Consider the following 14,116-nt stretch of genomic DNA (forward strand, 5'->3'; position numbering starts at 1 on the left):
ATTTAGATTTAATTTTAGGCAATACACATAGGGTTTCTTTAAAAAAAAATCTTGAAAGAAGATCTGGATAATGATGATTTGTAGATCCCAAGTAACGTGCTGATGCCACCTGCCAATTAGTCTCTGTATAACAAATAATAAACTAGTGGCACATGATTTATGTGGACTCTTTACCAGTAAGTTGTTTAAGATGTGTCCTTCCCATCATTGAAGCGGCGAAGATTGGAAATAACCAAAAATAGTCCTTTTATAATTACTCAATTTTAATACAAAGGGAGATAAGGGAACTCACAGAACCAAGGGTCCAACGGAGCAGAAGGAGAGCGCGGGCGAGCGCCAAGAACGGGGCCACCTTCCGGCCCCCAATCCTATTTAAAGGGAATGCTACCCCGCTGGAGCAGCCACGCCCCTGAACGCAGGGATTGGGCCAGCTGCCCCAACATCTCCCCCTTTTGTCTAAATAAGACAGATTTAGAAACCAAATACAACTATATACAATGGAAACAGATCATATAAAATTACAAAAAGTAAACAATATCAGGCGAGAAGTATATAACGAAGAATTTTTTTAATCACTCTACTTTGGGAAGTCTAAATAATCTAGAAGGTAGCTACCATTATCTAATCTTTAACCCCATCAAAGATCTGAGAAGGAGAGTAAATTTACCAAAGCAACCAGGAAGCACAAACGAGAAACTTCCAAAATGTGCAACAGAAGACAGAGACAATTGACTACCTGGGCAACCACATGAAGTCTTGATAGCAATGTTGAGGCAACCAACTTTGGCTGAGGCCTGAAAAAACCTGACATACCATTATACAATGGCAAGGAACCTTTAGTAGAACTATCCTATCCTGTCTTGGCAAGATAAGACAATTTTGTTTTATCCACTTATGGATATTTTGTACTTTAGTCAGTAATGGAGGTATTGGCTTTTTTTTGCCCCAAGGCCAGTTTTGTCAAGTAGAAGACAAACTCCCAGTGGAGCGTCTTTGGTGTTCAACGTTTTCTCGGGAGTAGAGCATTGTTGCCAGGAGTGATTGTGTCTCATAAATACAAAACTGTAAGTTAGATTAAAGGCCATGTTTTACAGTTCTTTAAAGAGGTTGAAGATTATGTTATCTATACTAAATACAACCTCTATGTGTCTAAAAAACCTGATTGTCCTAAATATAAATATGACCAACATATAATTCTCAACACTTATGTAACTGTAAGACTAATAGAATAGACAACTGTGTAAAAAAAAATGAAGACAATGATTTCCAAAATGTAAACAGGGTCCTTACATAAATAATATCTGAGGTAGAAATGTACAGTGCAATATGGTAAACAATGTCATTATATAAATAATATCAGAGGTAGAGATGTACATTGTAATATAGTAAACAATGTCAATATAACAATTGTTTTAAACAGAGGTAGTATCATACTCTCATATAATGTTCAATATATTAATATACAAGAATCAACACTCATATAGTTTTTTTTTAAAAAAAAAAAAGAAAAACAATAACTCACAAAAATCAATGGGCGCCAGATGAAGCGGCGAAGATTGGAAATAACCAAAAATAGTCCTTTTATAATTACTCAATTTTAATACAAAGGGAGATAAGGGAACTCACAGAACCAAGGGTCCAACGGAGCAGAAGGAGAGCGCGGGCGAGCGCCAAGAACGGGGCCGCCTTCCGGCCCCCAATCCTATTTAAAGGGAATGCTACCCCGCTGGAGCAGCCACGCCCCTGAACGCAGGGATTGGGCCAGCTGCCCCAACACATCATTATCAAATCTAAATGTTCTTGGAAATAAGGAGCTACAGATCATTGTAGAGAATTATGACATGCATAAATTTTTCTAATACCATTACCTTCCTGATATATAATTCCAGAAGGTGAAAAGGAGGAAGACTGTGTAATTGATAAGGAAGTAAAGAATTAGTTCTATGAGCTACCACTTTAAAGACAGCATTACTTAATAAATTAATAATTTGCTCTGCTTCATGTTAAATTTCTTACAGACTATCACTGACAGTCTCCAGAAGGCAACTTTAAGAGCAGACCCTAACTCTTAGTAGTGATAGGCTCTTAACGATGTACCTATAATTTTTTGTAAGTAATTGAGGGTACATTTTTGGGAAGGTTTAAGCTGAGAAGATAATGTAGTTGTTGTTGGGTAATAATGTACCCTAAATATAAGCTTATTGCTTTTGTATTTTATCCAAAGCTATGTTTAAAATTTGCTCTTCTTAACTTATTTACCATGAAAGCTAAGCATTTATGTATGGATTACATGAGCAGGAGAATGTGATCCATGTAACAAACGACCAATAAATCAGGAAAGGTAATCATCCCTGATCTAAGTGCTTTATCTATGTAATATTGACAAATAGTGGAGCTCTTTATCATCCTCTGTAGTAAAACTTCCACATATATCAGGTCGTTGAAGTAGGAACAGAGAATGCAAGACATTCCTTATCATCAGAATGTAAATACAGAGAGGAAAACCAGTCTTTTAAGTTGAGCATAATAATGTAATGTCCTTGAGGAATCAGAGTAAGAGCAGGGATCCCTGGCTGGGGTGATAGGAAGGGGCATTGTTTTCATATTTGCATTTATGCCCCTAAGATCATGTAACAGTTGAAATTTAGTTCCTATCATTTTTTTTAGTTCCCATCTTTTTATGAATAATAAAAATAGGGAGTTCCAAAGGACTGAAGGTTCTTTATGTCCTAGCCACAATTGTTCCTGTGCTGGGCCTGTTTGAATTTTCTTCCCTTAGGAGATCACTGATAAAACCATATTAAGTCATTCCTACCGAGAGGGAAGAGCAAAAACCTAAGAGGAGCCTTAGTACGTTGGTGTGTTTGGGCAGGGGATGGGATAAGGGGAGCTGGGATGGGGATGGGGGTGCCTTCTGTTCCTGGCAACTCAGGAAAGGGCCCTGGAACCTGGCCAAACAGGAGGATTAGAAGTTTCAATAAGATTACCTACTTCTCCTCCCTAGCAACAAGGTGCGAGAGTGAGCATCTGATAAACACAAGTTAAGTGGAGAAAAGGACAGAATCTCAGTGATTCTTCTTTACAAAGGTCACTAGCAGAGGGCTCCCCAAGACCTACAACAGAGGTTCCTACGATACTATGAGTCAGAAGTTGCAGAATGTGTCTGAAGTTTGGTGAGGGTCGGGTGAAACTGGGAGAGTAAACACTCGGGGGCACCTATTTGGTAAGGGCAGGAACTCCTAACAGAGACAGGTGAGGGTGGATGTGGGCGTGGACACCTCTCGGGATCTGGACTGGCTGTCAGTAATAAAGCGGTGTCAGATTCTGGCTGTGGTCTGCGGAAGCACCAGGTGAAGTCACGACTTTATTCTGTGCCTCTGTTTTCTCTTTCTGCTGAGTGTCCTTGAGGGCTCAGTTGCTAAAGAGTGAGAAGCAGAGATAGCGAGGTGTGGAAACAGCACACTGAGCAACAGACCATACCTCTCAGTTCATAGTCGCAGCCCTCATGGGGCTCGGCAGGACTGAAAGGATAGTGGCCTGCGGGGAGGGAGGACCAGAGCCACTCGGATGTGAAGAGATGTAGGAAAAGAGGGGAAGCAGCAACCGCATGTCTGGAGCATGACGGAATCGCCTGTGTTCACTGACCAGACGCCTGAACTTCCGTGAATTTCTGTGCAGGATCCTCTGCAAAATGGTACCGAGGATTCCCCACTTCTCTCCTCAGCTCCGGTCAGTCCTGTAGCTTGTCAGGTCTCAGACAGGAACCTTGGCAAAGGCTGCAGCAATGCTTCCACCCTGACTCTGTGCCTTTGGGCTCTACTGAGCTGTCTGCGGTCCACGTTCCTGGCCAGTGAGTTGTCAGAACTTAACTTGGGGCAGGGCAGGCAGGAAGCTTCTGAGTCTGAAAGGTCTCAGTACTCCTTGTAGGGAGTTTCTGGGCTTCCCCTCCTCCTCTTTACTACCACTATGGCATCAGTCTAGCCTGGTCTTCACCCCAACTCTTCCCCACCAGGCTTCAGTGGATTTGCAAAGTTAGGGGGAAAGTCTCTGTGGAAGGACCGGGCAGGGCTACATTAATGAGAAGGATGCTGTGACACAAGGGAGTAGCTGGTGATGCCCGCAACCCTACTGGGTTCCGAATAAAGACTAAACCAAGTCACCATGACCATGAGCGGGTATGAGAGAGACAGTGCGGGATTCTACCAGGAGGCGGTCTCAGACTGCTCCCCTGGACCTCAGGCATTTTATGTTCTAAAGAATGTCTTTCCCTGGGATTCCTCACAAAGCCCCCACCATTCCCCAGACCTCTTTGCCCTTGAGCTTTCTTTCCCACCTTCCCACCATATTTTACCCCCAGATCAAAACAGATGTTTCCAATGACAAGACAATCACAACTACCCACGTACTCACTTTTTTTTCTTTTCCTTCTTTATTGTTGTTGTATTTTAAGGCAGGAGTTTGTAACTGGAGAGAGCTTGTTCATTTCCCGGCCGCACAGAGACCCAAATAATCAAACGTAAACTACATTAATAACAGCATTGCTTGACCTATTAGCTCAGACTTCTTATTAACTAAGTCTTACATCTTAAATTAACCCATTTCTATTAGTCTGGGTATCACCTGATGAGGTTGTGGCCCATCGGTAAGGTTCCGGTGTCTTGAGTTACATGGCATCCATTGACTCTGCCTACTCCCCCTATATATCTCTTCCAACCTCGTTGTATTCTGCCCTGTCATAGACCAAAGCAGCTTTATTCATTAACCAATAAGAGCAACGCATACACAGAAAGACATCCCACGTCAGGATTTCACACTTTAACCCACATTAGAGAATCTGCAGTACTCCCTTCTCTCCCTTTCCTATCCACAAAGTGCTTTTAACCCCTCTCCCACAAGGTGCTCATCTGTGCTCATGGTTGAAAATGCCTCAGCTAATCAGGGGCTGCACACTATGGTGGACCCTGGTAACGGTACTGGGTGGTGACCTGCGGAAGCTTCTGCCTTTGACTCTCAGACCCATGTTGTCTACCTCCCGGTGAGATGACATCAGATAATGGAATCTTTTAGCAAGGAGTGGGTTCATTTTGTTTTCCAGTAATGGCAGGTACTAAATATATTCAACCTGGCAGGACACACTACATCTGCCCCTGTGTCAGATATTCAATTCTGCATTTAGTGTGACAGCAGCAGAAGGCAAAAAGCTGATGAATGAAACACATGATTTGTCCTCTGTCCAGTCTTCAGACCACAGATAAGAGTATAACCCATGTGCTGGTATTGGTGCCCATCCCCGAGAGTGTATTCCTCAAGTATTATTAAAGCTGTATATTTCCAAGTCAGCAGTGGGTTCTATGCTGTCTGTGGCTTCTCAGTCAGCCCGAATGGCAAGTAGATGTAAAAATTAGCCAATAAGAGGCTAAAACTATGGGCCAGACAGTGTTTTAAAAAAATACAGTTTCCATATAATTATTTCGGGTGTAAAGCTAGCCGGTGGCCGGGTGGCGGGACGCAGCCCCGCCGCTTCACACTACACCCTGAGGCTGGTTAGGCCTTCTGATAGCCTAGAACCAGAGGTCACTCTCTCCCAGGACTGAGAACCATGCCAGGAGTCCCTTTGAAGGGCAGGCTACTGCTTCCATCTGAGTTGCTTAGAACAGACAAGCTGGGGCACGGACAATCATACCCACAGCTGTGCGCCACTCTCAGGTGTTGAGAGGCTGTAAAAGAAGTAAGGGGTGGTCTGCAACCCACTCAAATCCTGGATAATCAGAATCTAGGTCCCTTCTGGTTAGTGGTCCTCTCAACACCTCCAACTCCTCCTATCAGACCCTGAGTCAGGGAGCAGAGTTCATCATTACTACTTTATTCTAAATTTCCATGGTCCACAAAAGGGCCTGGGACTGACTCTGTAACATGGAAAAGGAGGTAGGAACACGATAGAGACTCTAGGGAAGTGTAGGAACCAGGATTGGTGGGAGGCAAGAGGTGGGAAGCAAGAACTGAAAGACTCATAGTGAGGGCGGTTATAGGGTGGTGATGACTGGTACAGAGCACCCAGAAGAACAGACACAGGCTTTCCTTAAGCCCTTCTAAAGATATGTTTCCTTGCTGTAGGGTGAAGATATTTCCAGAGGAAGTCATGAGAATTCATCTGCACAGCTACCCTTTCTTTTCATAAGCCTCCTTTCTAACATTTTCTTTTTATCTCCTGGAGTTTTCATCTTGGACTAGATCCAGTAGGGATCTGTGAACATTTCATGTCCTTTTCATTCTGTGTTAATTGATTTGAGCCCTGTCTTAACACCATGTGCTCTTTCTATTGGTGATGGCTGATGGGATTTTGTACCTAACAGACAATGTGGCTATGTACTAATATCAAGTAGTGAGTAGGGAATGGCATAACCACATCTTTGTTACTGAGGATGTAAAGTTTTTACTCCTTTGTATATAACTTACCAATATCTGGGTCAGTGTGAGACAGACTAGACCAACAGAACTTTCTCTGTATTTGGTTAGGAGGTTTCTGTTTGTTTGTTTGTTTGTTTTTGTGACAGGGTTTCTCTGTATAGCCCTGGCTGTCCTGGAACTCATTCTATAGTCCAGGCTGTTCTCAAACTCAGAGATCTGTTTGCCTCTGCCTCCTGAGTGCTGGGATTAAAGGTGTGCACCAACACCATCAGTTTGGTTAGGAGTTTTAAGTACTCTTAATAATGTTAATTTTGTTCCCTGTCCATGACACTTCCTAGACATTCAGTGTGTCAAGATGAAGCTGAGTATTTCCATTCTAGACACTGGCTGTCAGAAATTCATTGACCTGGATGATGAACACAAACTTTGTTTTGTATGGGAAGCTTATGAGCACAGATTCTCACTACATGTTAAAGGAGTTTCCTTATACCCCAACCTTTGTGAAATATTGGGTGGGCTTTGGGAATATATATATATATATATGTGTGTGTGTGTGTGTGTGTGTGTGTGTGTGTGTGTGTGTATGCAGTCTCTTTAAACAAAATAATTAAATAATTCTTTGGAAAAAATCCCTACCAATGTGGAACAATAGAGCACAATAATTCTGCTTACCCCACACACAGGATTCTCATTGGTCTCCCCACACCCCATTGTACCAGGGAAAGAGAAGTTAAAGATTTACTAACTGGGCATACCTTGTCTCAGGAATAAAAAACCATACAATGGAAACAATCCAGATCCAGAGCCTGAGGTCATTTAAGGTAAGAGTTCTGTTAATGTTTTTTTTTTTTTTTTTTTTTTTCTTTTTTCTTTTTTTGGTTTTTCGAGACAGGGTTTCTCTGCAGCTTTTTTAGAGCCTGGCCTGGAACTAGCTCTTGTAGACCAGGCTGGCCTCGAACTCACAGAGATCCGCCTGCCTCTGCCTCCCGAGTGCTGGGATTAAAGGCGTGCGCCACCACCGCCCGGCTCTGTTAATGTTAATAAGTATAGAATAGTGCCTAACTGGATGGTTGGCAAGATCTGATCTGCCCCACTGGAACAGATTCTGTTAAGAAGTTAGACTGGCTTGATCCTGTCTGCCATATATAAGAGCATACATTGTGGGAATTAGAATGGTATGATATAATGGAAAACGAGTAAGATATCAGGACCTTCCCTTTTGAGAACATTTGAGGAGAATGGGCTCATATTATAAGGCAAAGTCACAGAGAAATGCAGATAGAAAACACTCAGTGTCTGTTGTGCCACATGGCATAAGCACCATATTAAGCCCCTCGAAGAAAGAAATTTGCTCTTATGGGTTTGTTTCTCAGTACTCAATGTCTGTTACCTCCAGACCACAAAGGCTGAGGCCCCGTAGGAGGAAGCATAAGAGGGCACCTGGTGGGGTTACTGAAACTTAGAGAACAATAGGCATTTAGATTCTTGATGAACTTACTGCTTTTTGCTTCAAGAAAAATGCAGTAATGATGTTTATAACTGCTCTCACACAAAACACATTAAGTATGCTTTCAATATCGCTTGTGGTTAAACTATAATGCAATTATAGAATACAGAAGCTGTAGTCAAATTTTAATAAACAGCCATCCTGATTTACCTTCAGATCTTATCAGTCTCCTTTCCTTTCCAACTCCACACATTTTCCTTGGGACCTGACCCCCGCTGCAGCTGGACTCCAGTATTTAGTAGCAGAATTATTTAATAAACTTGCTAACTTAATTAATAACTTGCTCTGCTTTAGGTGCTTATCATTTTTACCCAAAAGTCTCCAGAAAGCACCGTAAAAAGCAGGACTAAATCCTCAGTAGTGATAGGTAGATTAGGAACATACCCAACTGACATGGTCAAAAAAAAATTATAAGTAATTGAATGTACATTATTTGAGAAGTTTTAAGCTGAGAAGATGATAGTGAATTTGTTGTTGAGTAATAATATACCCTAAATAATTACGTGGTGACTGTTGTTGTATTTTATCTGGAGCTATGTTTAAATGTTGCTCTTCTTAAGTTATTTACCATGAAAGTTAAGCACTCATTTACGGATTGGTTAGATAACCAGGAGAAGAGATTCTCCCCATATAATAAATGAACAATACCTCAGGAGATTTAATGAGCACAGACTTAAGTACTTTATCTACATAATATTGGCAAACAGTGAGTCTATGTTCATCCCCTGTAGTAAAATTTTCCACTACTATTGGGTCATTGGTTGTTGACTAATTAAAGCAGGAACAGAGAATACAGAACATTCCTTATCAGAATATAAAGAAATAGAGCAGGGGCTGGAGAGATGGCTCAGAGGTTAGGAGCACTGACTGCTCTTCCAGAAGTCCTGAGTTCAATTCTCAGCAACTACATGGTGGCTCACAACCACTTGTAATGAGATCTGGTGTTCTCTTCTGGCCAGCAAGCATACATGGAGGCCGAACACTGTGTACATAATAAATAAATGTTTAAAAAATTAAAAAATAGAGCATAAACAATCTTTTAAGTCAAGGATAATAGTGTAATGTCCCTACAGAATCAGAGTAGGAGCAGGTGTCCCTGGATAGAGAGGCTCCCATTATATTGTTTTCATAGCTGCATATGCCCCTAAGATCATGTAACAGTAAAATTTTATTTTTCGATCTTTTATGGATTACAAAAATAGGAGAGTTTTAGGTATTAACTGAAGGTTCTATATATCCTAATTTCAGTTGTTTATGTATAAAAGTTGAGCCTGTTTTAATTTTTTTTCATGTAGTGTGAAGCGGCGGGGCTGCGTCCCGCCACCCGGCCGCCGGCTAGCTTTACACCTGAAATAATTACACGGAAACTGTATTCATTTAAAACACTGTCTGGCCCATTATCTGTAGCCTCTTATTGGTTAATTTTTACAGCTTTTTTTAACCCATATTTAGTAATCTGGGTAGCACCACGAGGTGTGGCTTACCAGGAGAGATCTTAACCTGCGTCCATCTCCATCTCGGAGAGGAGCAGCATGGAGACTCCCTATGGAGACTGCCTGAAGCGTCTCCACAACTCTACTTCCTTGTTCCCACAATTCTGTTCTGTCTACTCCACCTACCTAATTTTCTGTCTCTTAAAGGACCAAGGCAGTTTTCTTTATTAATTAACCAATAAAAAAAACATAGACAGATAGCTCTCCTCCATCATTTTCATAAAGGGCCCATTGATCATTCTATACTGGGTTATTTCTGGTGTGAGAAAAAACAATAATCTAAGCTCTGGGGCAGTAGGGCCCTAGTACTCATGCAGAGGCAGAGCCCACCTGCTATTCCTTGGAAGTTAGATGTTGAGTCAGACACCACACCACGCTTAAACTGGGAAGCAGAATGGTCCACATGGCTGTACAGAGCACTGATGGGACTCTTCAGTTCCCATCAGATCACAAGCAAGGGAGAGCCCCGTGCAAATGGCTAAGTGACCACAGGGAAGCTGGAACAGTCCTGGAGTCCACCTGGCCCACCATGCCAAAGCCTGCCAAGATGTATCCTACAGAGAGTTTCTCTCCCTTTTTCAATGATCCTCTTAAGAGAGTCAAAGCAATGTTACTACAGTAATAGGCTCTATTTACATTAGTTCCTATGCTCTTACAATTACCAACATCAAGGGTTCCTTGTTTAGAAATCCAAAGAATAAATTCTATAGTTACTTGGGCAGGTTGAGTTCCTCTGGATCTTAACAAATATCTCAGTGACTGGATACTATTCTTTGTCTCAGAGGACTAAGAAGAACCCATGATTGTATAAAATTCTTTGTCTCAGAGGACTGAGAAGAACCCATGCTCACTTTGCTCTCGGAGCTGTAACCTGTTAGGTGAGAGATCCAATCTCCTACCCACTGTTTCTATTTAAAGAAAAAAACTTTTATCTTCTCTGAGAGTTGAATATTTCAGGGTGGACACCAGTTGTTGGGGAGTTGCCACAAACACCACAGCCAGTAGAATGCCAACCCAGGTGAGGCAAGAAGGAAATTTGGATCAACATGACTCCATAGCCACTGCTGGCTCAAACTTCAAGAGTCTGACAGCAAGTAGTTTATTTTAGGTATATTTAAGCATAGCAAAATTTGGAGGGGGGGGGGGGAAGTTTCCTAGTGATAATTAACTAAATTCCAAGTGTCTTGGAAAGGAAGTGGTTTACTGGCCATCCTAAACATTAATGGATGGGAGTTGATGTGCACACAGTGTGTTTGTCTGGAAAATACTAGGAAGACAGTACAACGTCTGAAAAGATTTATGATATTCCGTCCTAGTGGGGGTGAAACAATACCAGTTTAGTCCCTCTCAGAGCTAACTTGCTGATGATCCTCCTGTGGCACCTCTAAGGACAAGCAGCTGTTATTGGTGCAGAGAATCAGCAGTAAATAGGGGGTCTAACTAAGAGTGTGTACTGCTGAGCTTCATATCAGGTCTTTCTAGGTGTCTGCTTCAGCAAACTCTGCCTCAGTTTCCCTGATCTTGCCACACCCTGCATTTTTCATCAGTAATGACTCTAAAAGGTTTCTGAGAGCTAAATTGTTGACATCAGTCATGGGCAAGCTTTTTTGTTTGTATAAGGATGTGCATAATGTGGATTCTAGGGCAGGGTGTGGGTATGAAGGGGAAAGGGGGAGTACAAGGATGTAAGAGGAAAGAGGAGTGTATAGCGACAGGAGGTAAATTTGACTGATGTATATGGAATTTAAGTGTGGAAGCGTCACAGAGAAAGCTGTTAAAATTAATGTATTCCAAGAAGGAAAACAATGTGTTTCGATCCAGAAATTAGCTATCCATGGATTCTCAGAATCATTTTATGATTTTAGGAGCTAAGTGTGTGTGAGAGCAGGCGCACACTGTCAGTTCTCTCCCTCCACCGTATGAGACCTGGAGATGGAACTCAGATTACAAAGCTTGGCAGGATGCACCTCTACTCACTGAGCCATACTGCTGGTCATGGAGTAACTTTAAAGAAATGTCTTCAGTACCATAAATGCACTATGGTTACAAACAGGACTGCAGTGCAGACGGCCCTGTAATGCTGATCATGCACAATACCGTAGGACATCAGTCACTGATGAAGACTGCATGCCAGCCAAAGGCATGGTAAAATGCATCATGCGATTACTTCTCAGGGTGACCACTTCCTGCTACTTCATCCATGGATACTGCTTTGGTCATGTGGTGTGCTTACCAAGGTCTGAAGTGCCCAGAACCAAAAAACTATTAGAGGTAGGGAATATAACACGACAGGGCAATCAAGTTCACACACACACACACACACACACACACACAAAGTCTTCTAGTTTGGGGGTAGAGACTATTGTGTTCGCATCATTCTTAGATTAGTTAGCTAGCCGGACATCTTATTAGGCTGAGAAAAACGAGCTGTTTTCTAGATGTTCCCAAGAGAACAAGCTACAGGCTGGACTTGGTCATATAACTTGCATTGAAAAAAAAATCTTGAGGCAAAGAGGGGGTAACAGGCAGGCAACAAGTACCACCAAAGAAGAAAATAATTACTCAGGATGCACTGAGGAAACAACTCACTCAGAACCATTTAAGGGAGAAACAAACCAGCTTCTGAAAATACTGAGTGGGTTCACACATCTGAAAAAAATAATGAAAACCAGCACCTGCTACTTATTTAAGTCTGCCGAGTGAGACAGACTTAACACAGAGGGCTGGGGATACATCCAAGTGACAGAACACTTACCTAGCACATGTGGGGTAATAAGTTCATGCCCAACACTGAAAAACAAATCACAAAGGGAAAACTAGATTAAAAATAAAAGAATTATCAATCGGGTTGTTTTCCAGAATGCCTGGCTATTTTCACTGTTGAGGTTGACTAGATGTTATCTCCCCGGACATGTACATCCACACTCCTGTACCACATAGCATGGCTACTTTATATGGAGTGATAATCTTCATGCTAATATTCTCAAGGGGTAGTGTCTCAAGGGTCAGGGCAGTGCCCAGGAAACAGCACATGACCCTGGAGAGTCACCTGGAGGCTGCTGTTAGCACGCCAGGAAGTACACTCATCAGCACATTACTTAACATCTTGTTTTATTATTTTGTAATCTTTATCTCTGAATAGGCAATACAGTCTATACCTTTAAATTGGTACAGAATGCTTGGAAGGAAGCAAGCAATTCAGCATTAGAAGAAAAGTAAACTACTCCTGGTATTCAGAAATGAGATTCCTCATGTGGGGCTGTGGTCCCACTGGGATACACAACCTAAATGTATCACCACTGAGCATCTCACGGTGGAGACTTCTAAGGATAAGAAGACCGACCAACTATTTTATCCACTAGGGAATCTGCAGCAGTGAAGGAACCAGTCATAAGAAAGGATTGCCCTTGGCAAATGTCAAAGCTTACCCTTGCATACAGTCAGACATTTCCAGGAAATACAGAACTAGACTTGTCTCTGATGATGTCACATGGCGTCTAAGGGAAAGAATTTGTTGGATGTATCATTTAAACTCCCATCCTGACACAGAAGATCTGGAGTCAGCCAATTAATGTGACATGGAACAGAGTCCAGGTTACCAGGACATTTCCCATGCTGCTTTCAGCTCAGGGAAAGCCAGCAAGGCCTTAAAGGCATTAAGCAGACAGAAAGTATGAGGTGCTAAGACCCTATGCTCAGGAAACAGGACCTAAACAGGACAATGGAGTCAAACTTAGTTAAGTAAAATTATGCATATATAAAATGGCACTGGTCTAAAATAGCAATGACACATCCAATAATTTTATTTTTATCTGAAAAAATCTAGCAAAAAAAAAAAAAAAGTGGAACTAGAAGAAGCTAGGGCCTTCCGGGAGACAGTCCCTGAATTTGAAGGTCCAGTTCAGCAAAGGCCTGCTGTGTTTCAGATGAACCTGGAGGGTGCAGGCTCTGCTGTGTGTGTGTCCTTCAAAACACTCAAGTTTTATTCCCAGGTAGTAGGTAATAGTTTCAAAAATAGTATTCATCTCAACAGCCCAAGCACTGGCCTCCTGTGGCTTGTCCAGTAATAGCACACTGCCATTTCTGTAACCACAGGCATCTATTTTTAAGGTCCTGATGGAAAACTTCAAACAACTTCCAACTTCTAAATTTTTTTTGTTTCCTGCTTCAGGCTTCCCTCTCCTTTCAATGCTAACTGAATTTTCTCCATCACTCTGGTGGGCAGGTTGGTAGAATCCTGGCATAGACCTATGACTTCCTAATTCCTTTCTAGTGACTCACTCATAGTTCTTAAAGATAAAGAGGAAGCCACCACCTAGGTGTGGAGTTCCCAAGAAATCAGAGGGAACCAAAAGGGACTGAGGGTTCTTCTGGCTGATTGTTCTGATTTTCAAACCCACAGCCTAGCCACACAGGCTTCCTGACTTGCTGAAAGACCTAGCCAGAAGACAATGAACTTGTTCTTGACCCCACAAGCCAAATTACTTCCTGCTCTGAAAGGTGTTAGCTTCTTGTGAAGTATAAAGGAGAGAGTAAGTTGTGTTTGGGACTAGCAGTGATGCCCGGAGCAGACTTGAAGGCTCAGCACAATCTTCTGAGGCACTTGTTCATAATTAGCAGCAGACACAGCTGCCAGCCAAATCTGGGATGAGGCCTAGACAGTTGCATCCCTAATTAGCACAGCACACAGCGCGCACCAGCCCTTCAC

The sequence above is a fragment of the Arvicola amphibius genome, chromosome 2, assembly GCF_903992535.2.
Source record: "Arvicola amphibius chromosome 2, mArvAmp1.2, whole genome shotgun sequence".
In the NCBI taxonomy this organism is placed as follows: Eukaryota; Metazoa; Chordata; class Mammalia; order Rodentia; family Cricetidae; genus Arvicola; species Arvicola amphibius.